The sequence below is a fragment of the Geospiza fortis genome, unplaced genomic scaffold, assembly GCF_000277835.1.
Source record: "Geospiza fortis unplaced genomic scaffold, GeoFor_1.0 scaffold391, whole genome shotgun sequence".
Classification (NCBI taxonomy): Eukaryota; Metazoa; Chordata; class Aves; order Passeriformes; family Thraupidae; genus Geospiza; species Geospiza fortis.
The window spans coordinates 1,180,494-1,188,076 of record NW_005054472.1 but is presented as its reverse complement, the minus strand read 5'-3'; positions in this window follow the sequence as shown (position 1 = coordinate 1,188,076).

Sequence of the window (7,583 nt, the reverse complement as noted above, 5' to 3'; positions counted from 1 at the left end):
GCTGTAATGACTCTTTGGCAGGAGCTCAGGTGCCTGCATCCCTGAACACCTCACACGGGGGAGGACTGGGCTGTGCATGTGAACTGCCCTGGGTAGGGACAACCTTCACCCTCACATGGACAGCACTTGGTGTGACAGATCCCCAGGACACTCCAGTGACCACCAGGAAGGGCTGTTTCAGTGGAGGTCAACAGCAGGGTCAGGACACCAGGACTGGGAATTGTAACCCTGAGTTTTGTCCCACCTCTGTCACCAAGCTGGACCTTTCAGAAGACCCTAAAGGACCATGCAAACTTCAGCCACTGCCCTACAAAAAAATAACACCCACTGATCCACACACCAGCTCCTCTTCTGATTTCATTTCAGCCCAGGCTGGTGCATTACCTGACATTTGTAACCCACCACAGGGCTGTCGTTTTTTTGGCATAGTTGGACAAAATTTGCCAAGGCAAAGAAGCTGAAATGAGCCCTGAGGATCCTGCACAGCACCTATGAACTTTCCCAGTGTTCTTACAGAGCAGGACTGAGAGTTCAGTCCCTCTCCTGACCATGAGGGGCCCGTGTGTCCTGTGCTCAGCATCCCATGGGATGAACAAGGCTTTGAAGTCAGGCAGCCAAACATAATCCACCTTTACCTGCTTGTGGCACAGCTGAGCTGGGATGAGCAGGCAGAGTCTGGAAAGCTGAGCTTATCTGTGTGTCACAGCGATCCCTCTGAACTGCTCCAGGCCCTCAGGAGCAGCCACCCTCCCTCCTGCCACAGCAGTGGCTTTTCCTGGATGCCAGGCTCCATCCAAATGAGACACCCAAGGCCAAAGGAGGATGGCACAAAGGCGAGCTGGCAGGAATTCCTGCACTGGAGGCCCTGCTGCCTCCCAAAAAATCAACCTGCGACACCGCCCGCTGCGGGAAGTTGCCCCATGAGGCTTAAGCACATGGCAAAAAAGGACAAGGGGAGGCAGAAAAGGGCTGGGTGCTGCTGTTTGGGACTGTGCTGTGTTGGCTGCAGCTCCTCCAGGGCTGCCCCAGCCCAGCAGGGAGAGGAGCAGGCGCTGGCCGGGCTCAGAGCGAGCCTTGTTCCCATCCTGCCTGAGTGGCTGCGGCAGAGAGGGATGGACACAGTGCCTGAGACAGACATCTGCCTGCAGAGGGGCAGAGAGGGATGGACACAGTGCCTGAGAGAGACATCTGCCTGCAGTGGGGCAGAGAGGGATGAACACAGTGCCTGAGACAGACATCTGCCTGCAGTGGGGCAGAGAGGGATGGACACAGTGCCTGAGAGAGACATCTGCCTGCAGTGGGGCAGAGAGGGATGGACACAGTGCCTGAGAGAGACATCTGCCTGCAGTGGGGCTGTGGCAGGGATGAACACAGTGCCTGAGACAGACATCTGCCTGCAGTGGGGCTGTGGCAGGGATGAGCACAGTGCCCCAGAGGCATCTGCCTGCAGTGGGGCGTGCGTGGCTGATGCACAAGGATGAACAGATGGGTTGATTACACAGGGAGAAATGGACACTAATCGTATCCAGATTCACCAGCTGCAGGATTTCCTCCTGAGCCCTAAAGTACGGGAAGCCCATACCTGCTTGGTTATCCTGTCTGTGCTCATTAGGCCCTCCCCCGCCCTGGGAACCGCAGCTCTGTTAATCCCCCGGGCAGGGGAGGGCCGGGACTGCAAAGCTGACATGCAGATCCAGATGGGAGCTCCCACCGTGCTCAGGCACGGCTGGACCAGCCCCGGGGCAGGGGCAGATCCTGCACAGCCCGGCTCCATCAGCTCAGCTCTCCCTGCTCTGTGAGTTTGTAGCCAGGCTCTTCTGCTGCTGCTGCCTCTCTGAAGAGCCAGGAAGATTTCAGGGTTAGCAAGGCCAACAACAAAGACTGTTGGGTTTGACACATCATTCACTGTGTGTCTCCTCATCTCTGCTGAGATGCAGCTGCCCCGAGGGTGGGGTTTGGTGTGTGGCTGTTGGGGACAGGGAGAGAAGGAAGTTTTGTGGATTTAAAGCAGCAGAAGCAATTCCACGTTGTGGGATGGCTGGCCAGACTGAATTGGGAGGTGATGTTGGAAACCTCATCTGTATTATATCTGGGACACTGAAACATGCCAAGTGGATGGGTTTAATCACCAGCTTGGATTTTGTGCAGTGCCACCTTGGAGGAAGGAGCAAAGCCCTCCTTTTATCCATGTCCCTCTGTGTTCATCCCAGCTCTCTTCAGAGGCAGCAAAGTGCTCCCAACACACAGCAGTGTCACAGTCATTTTTGTGAAAATCCTTTTCTTTAGGATTTTCCCTTCTGAGAAGCTGAGGCCTCAGAAACAGAATGTAAACAATGGTTATCTGCTGCTGTGGAATGCAACAGGTAGATCCATGGTTGGTCTCCTGTGGATGTTTTGATTCAGTGACCAGTCACGGCAGAGCTGGCTCTTGCTCTCTGTCCGAGCCAGCTGCTTTTGTTATCATTCTTTCCTATTCTATTCTTAGCTTAGCCTTCTGAAAAAACCTTTCCTTCTTTTCTTTTTAGTATAGTTATAATGTAATATATATGTATCATAAAATAATAAATCAAGCCTTCTGAACATAGAGTCAACATTCTCGTCTCTTCCCTCATCCGAGAACCCTTGTGACCACTGTCACACAGCAGCTGTGGGGATGGTCCCAGGCATCCTCCCTGTGGGGCTGCTCAGCTCCAGGGGCCTTAGCCCAACCCTCCTCCCAGAAACTGGAGCTCTGGGAGCAGGTATGCAGATGTGCAGACACTAAAGCTATCAATCACACTGGCATCAGCAGCTGCCCTGACTTTTGGTGGAGTCTCTGTGAGGAGTTTCCTGCTCAGAAAACTCTATAACCCAGCTTGTTGCTCTGAGTTGGGATTTTGGGACCTTCTCCCCTTGCATGCCCAGGGTGCCTCCACTACCAGCCTGAGCTCACCTTTCTGTTGCCAAAATTGATGCAATTAATGCTCCCATGTTTGTGCCTGCTCCCCACCCAGATTCACTCTGGCTCATGTGCCAGGATGCCTTGTGCTGCCCCACAGCCTCCCTTCCCCTCATCAGAGCTGATGCCCAGTGCCAGGCAAACCCAGACTGAAGGATGAGAGAACCTGAACTCTTGGTGTTACTCCCAGAAACTGCCAGGCTACAAAGCTGCTTCAGGTCTTCACATCTGGCAATGAAACATCAGCATGGACCATCCTGTGAGTCCACACCAGACCCAAAATTGAGATAAAGGTGCTGTGGCTGCCCTAAAGCTGGGGGGAAGAGGAGGAAGGAGAAAGGAGGAAGAAGCACAATGCTTGTTGTGCAGATGAGGAGAAAGCTCCTGCCCAGCCTTGCAGGAGCCAGGGATGCACGGCCACCTCCCTTGGGCAGGGCCCCCAAGCCCAGCAGGACGGTGATGCTGGCAGCAACCACAGAGGGGAAAAGCAGTGCTGGGGGAAACCCTGGTGTGGGAATGAGCAGCAGAGGTGCAGTGAAGCCACCCCCAGGGTGACATTTGGCTGCCATCACCTCAGCAACACAGCCCCCACCCCTCTGACTGCGCAGACCTCACCTCATGCAGTGTTGGTTGTGTCCTTTGCTGGGCTATTTCTCTCACATTTCCTGTGGCCAGGACTATCTGGAGAGCAGCCTTAGCATGCCAAACCCTGCGTGTCTCCTGGGCTTTCCAGCTGCAGAGCCAGACAGCACAGCTCAGTGCCCATGAGCAGCCCTACAATAACAAACTGGTCACCTCCTGTGTCCTCCCAGACCTCACCTTTCACAGAGCCAATTCTCACCAAAGTTAAACAGTAGCTATGAGCAACTCCAACATAAAAAACCAGTACCACAGAAAAAAGGTAGAGAGAAATGAGGAGAGGTGGCAGAGAGAGAAAAACACTGCAGAGGGAAAAATAAATGGGATTGATTCTTCTGTGGGGTGGTACAGAGGGTGAATTCAATCTGGCTGTGCTCAGGCACCATGTTCCCCAGGGAGCCTGCCAGCATCAGCTCTGCCTTGGATGGGCTTCTGCAAGGATCTCATGAAACTTGCACCCCCAAATCCCTTGGAACAATTAGTAGAAAGGCTGAGGGTGGAGCCCACAGAGGTCAAATTAGTTTCATTGCCTTTTACCCCTTCTTTCCCCACCAGAAGTGGTTCCTGGAGTGGTGAAGCTGCTTACATGGATGGTCCAGCATGGGGGAACCTTTCCCCCTCAGGTCTGGCCTGTGGAGACACAGAGCTCAGCATTTTCTGCAGCTGTAAATCAGGCAGTTCTCACCAATACAAATTTTGCTGTGAGTTGTAGGGGATTAAAAAAAAAAAAAGAGGAAAAAGAAAAAAGGAAATCACAATTCAAACTCTGCCTTGGCCAAACTTGGTCCTTTTAAGGAAAGGAAATTACCCAGAGCCACCCTCGAGAAACCTGGGGGCCTGATCCTGCTGTGAGGAATGTCTGTGCAAATCCAGAGTGGCTCTGCTGCCTGCTGGGGGTTACAGCAGCTGAACGAGGCTCCAGCCTCAGAGCAAAGCTCCTGGTCTCCTGCCAGGAGATGGAGCAGAGCTCACACCAGAACAGCCTGAGAGCAAACTGGGGATTCAGAAGCAATAAACAGCAGAAAGATCTGACTCCCCCTTTCAAGAATTCACCCTTTCTGCTGAGCCATGTTCTGGAAGCACGAGCCCTGTTGTGCTGCGAGCTGTGGAATAAAACAGCTGTGTCCCTTGGCTGGATGGCTCTTCCAGGGGTGCCAGATGTTTTGCTTAGGACACGTCAGAAGAGCCTTGCTTGAGTTCAGACTTTTTTTCCTCTCAGGCTGCTTGCAGGAGCTTCAGTGGGGTTTTGGGGTTTTTTTAAAAATATTTTTTCTCCACCAGATTTTCACAGGAAAGCAATAGGGATTGTGAGCAAATTGGGAAAGGTCTGGTTTCACCCCAGCCCCTCTTTGTGTAAATAATCTGCGAAGGAAAAGCTGCAATGATGAGTAAAACACTTGTGCTGCCTTTTCACTGGAATCGAGGGTCTGGATGTAACCCACTGTGTCCACGTGCTCTGCTGAAGAGACCATCCTGGCACATTTTGGGGGTCAGACCCCACAAATGCCTGAAATCCCTCACAATGGGGGGATTTCAGATGCCAAACCAGCCGTGGAGTGTTGTGGAAACAGCACAACAAGCAAGGTCCAGGACAGGACCGTAGAGTCCCAGCCACCAAACCAGGGTGCACGAGGCCACAGAGCTCCCTGTGGGGTCAGGAAGATGTGAAATGCCCAGGACACCCTCTCTGGGAGGCTGTCACCATCCTGGTGGGTAAGGCAGTTTTGGGAATGTCCCCAGGGCAGGGCTGATACAGCCAGCACAGGCTGCTGGGTCACAGAGGCACAGAAGAGCCGCAGCATTTGGGCGCTTTGTGGCCAGTTTGAAGGTTTTACTGTAGGGCCATGCGTTAATCACAGAAAAAGGGGTTTTTTTTCAGAAAAAGGAGGAGGAGCGGGGAGGAAAAATTTGGTGAAGGAGGAGGGGTGGCTTCCATGGCTCCGAGCGCCTGCGGAGTGCGCGGCAGCCAGGAAGGAGGACCCTGCCCTGCAAACAAGCTGCTTTTGTTGTGTCCCAGCCAGGCCTAAATTAAGTTTGACAGAAAGAGGGCATATTCCCCCACGCTGGGGCAAGCCCTGGGCTCGGGTAGGGCTGGGCCACCCTGCGGAGCCTTGGCCGTGCCAAACCTCGCCCCGGTGCGAGGCGCGAACCTGCACGAGGCCGGAGGAGCCGCAGGGCCCGGGAACATCCCAAACCTTCGCAAGGCTCCCTCCAGCAGAGGCTGGGAACATCCCGAGCCTTCGCAGGGCTTCCTCCAGCAGCGCCCGGCCCATCCCCGAGGCCGCCGTGGCTCCAGGAAAAGCCGCCTCCGGAGTGCCCCGTCCCACCCCGCTGCCGGGCATCTCCCAGCCCCGCGCCCGCCCGGGCACGCCGTGCCAGCGTGGGGAACCAGCCAGCTTCTAAACAGTTAATGCTGACAAAACCAGGCGGCTTGAGTTCCCTCCTTCCCAGACCGCTCCTGGTGCAACTCACCCCCTTCAAATGAAATGAAATAAAATGATCCTCCTGCTCTGACCTCGCCCCGCTGTCCGCCCCGCTGTCCTCTCGTCCTCCCTGTCCGTGCATCTGCTCTTGCCGTGCCCCCACCCTGCGCTGGCGCTGCCGGGAGTGCCCGTGCCCAGCGTCTCCCACCACGTTTGCTCCGGCTGCCATGTTGAATTGCAAATCCGACATGATTCCACACATTCTCCCCCTCGGTGGTGCCCGCTGGGGAACCAAAGAGGCACCCGGGTGACGATGCCCAGCTCCGGGCGGCTCTTGGGGACGTCCCGGGTGGTGGGGCGAGGGCAGGGAGAGAAATCACCCTCCAGTTCTGCTCCAGATGCTGCACGTAGGGACCTGCCTATCTGCTATGCTATACATCCCTCTCTAGGAGACTGATTAAAGTCGGGTGTTTTAGCACCAAGGGCCGGAGGACTCGGCAGGAAGGGATTTCGGGGAGAAGGCAGGTTACAGCAACAACAAAGCAAGTGGAGGAACAAAACATTATTTCAAATCAAAGGCAAAAAAACCCCAACCGCACGGACAAAAAAAAAAAAAAAGAAACCAAAATTAAGAGTGAGGTTCGATTTCGTACCAAGGCAGCAAGAGAGACGCACCGTGGAAGAGAGTGGTTTTGTTGTTGAGTAGTGGCTGGATTTAGCTCCGCTTATCCGGACAATCATCGGGGAAGGATCCTTTTCCGAGAAAGGCCAGTTTGAGTGAGACAGCTTTTTTTTTTCCCTTCTCTCTGCTCGCTCTCTCCCCTTTCCTTCTCCTCGCAGCTCAATGCCAAGAAATGGGCGGTGCCTGGATGCCAGGCTCCATCCGAACGAGACACCCAAGGCCAAGGGAGGCTGGCACAAAGGCGAGCTGGCAGGAATTCCTGCACTGGGAGCCGCGCGCCTGCGGGACGAGCCCGTCGCCTCCCAAAAAATCAACCTCCGACACCGCCCGCTCCGGAAAGTTGCCCCGTCAGGCTCGAAAACGCCCCATGAGGCTCAAGCACATGGCGAAAAAAAAGGACAAGGGGAGGGAAAAAACCCCCAAGACCCCTCTTTGCATCGACGCAGGTTAAACAAAAGGCCTGGGGAGGTGGATTGTTTTTTTCCGCCCTCCCCATGCTCCTTTTCCCGCCTTCCCATCCCTCTCCTCCCTCCTCTTGTCCTCCATCGTTGTCTCCCTCGCACGCCGCCCCGGCGTCCAGGCAGAAATGAGCCCTTGGCTCCCTCCTTCCTGGTTTTAGCACGACAGGAGGTGGTGGGTCCTTGAATAGGAACACACACACCCAACGCGAGAGGGACTCGATGGGGGCAGGAAAAAAAGAGGACAAAATATATATATGTACATACAAACAACAACCCACCCGCCATGGAGGACGGTTGGGAGCAGTTGTTGCCCAGGGTGGCAGATTGGGGGTGGTTTGGGTGCCAGGGGGTATTTTTGGCCTTATTTTGTTGCTGCCCAAGCACCTGGGTCGTGCCGATTGTAAAAGGGAGTCACGGCGGGTTGGGAAAGGGAGCGGAGG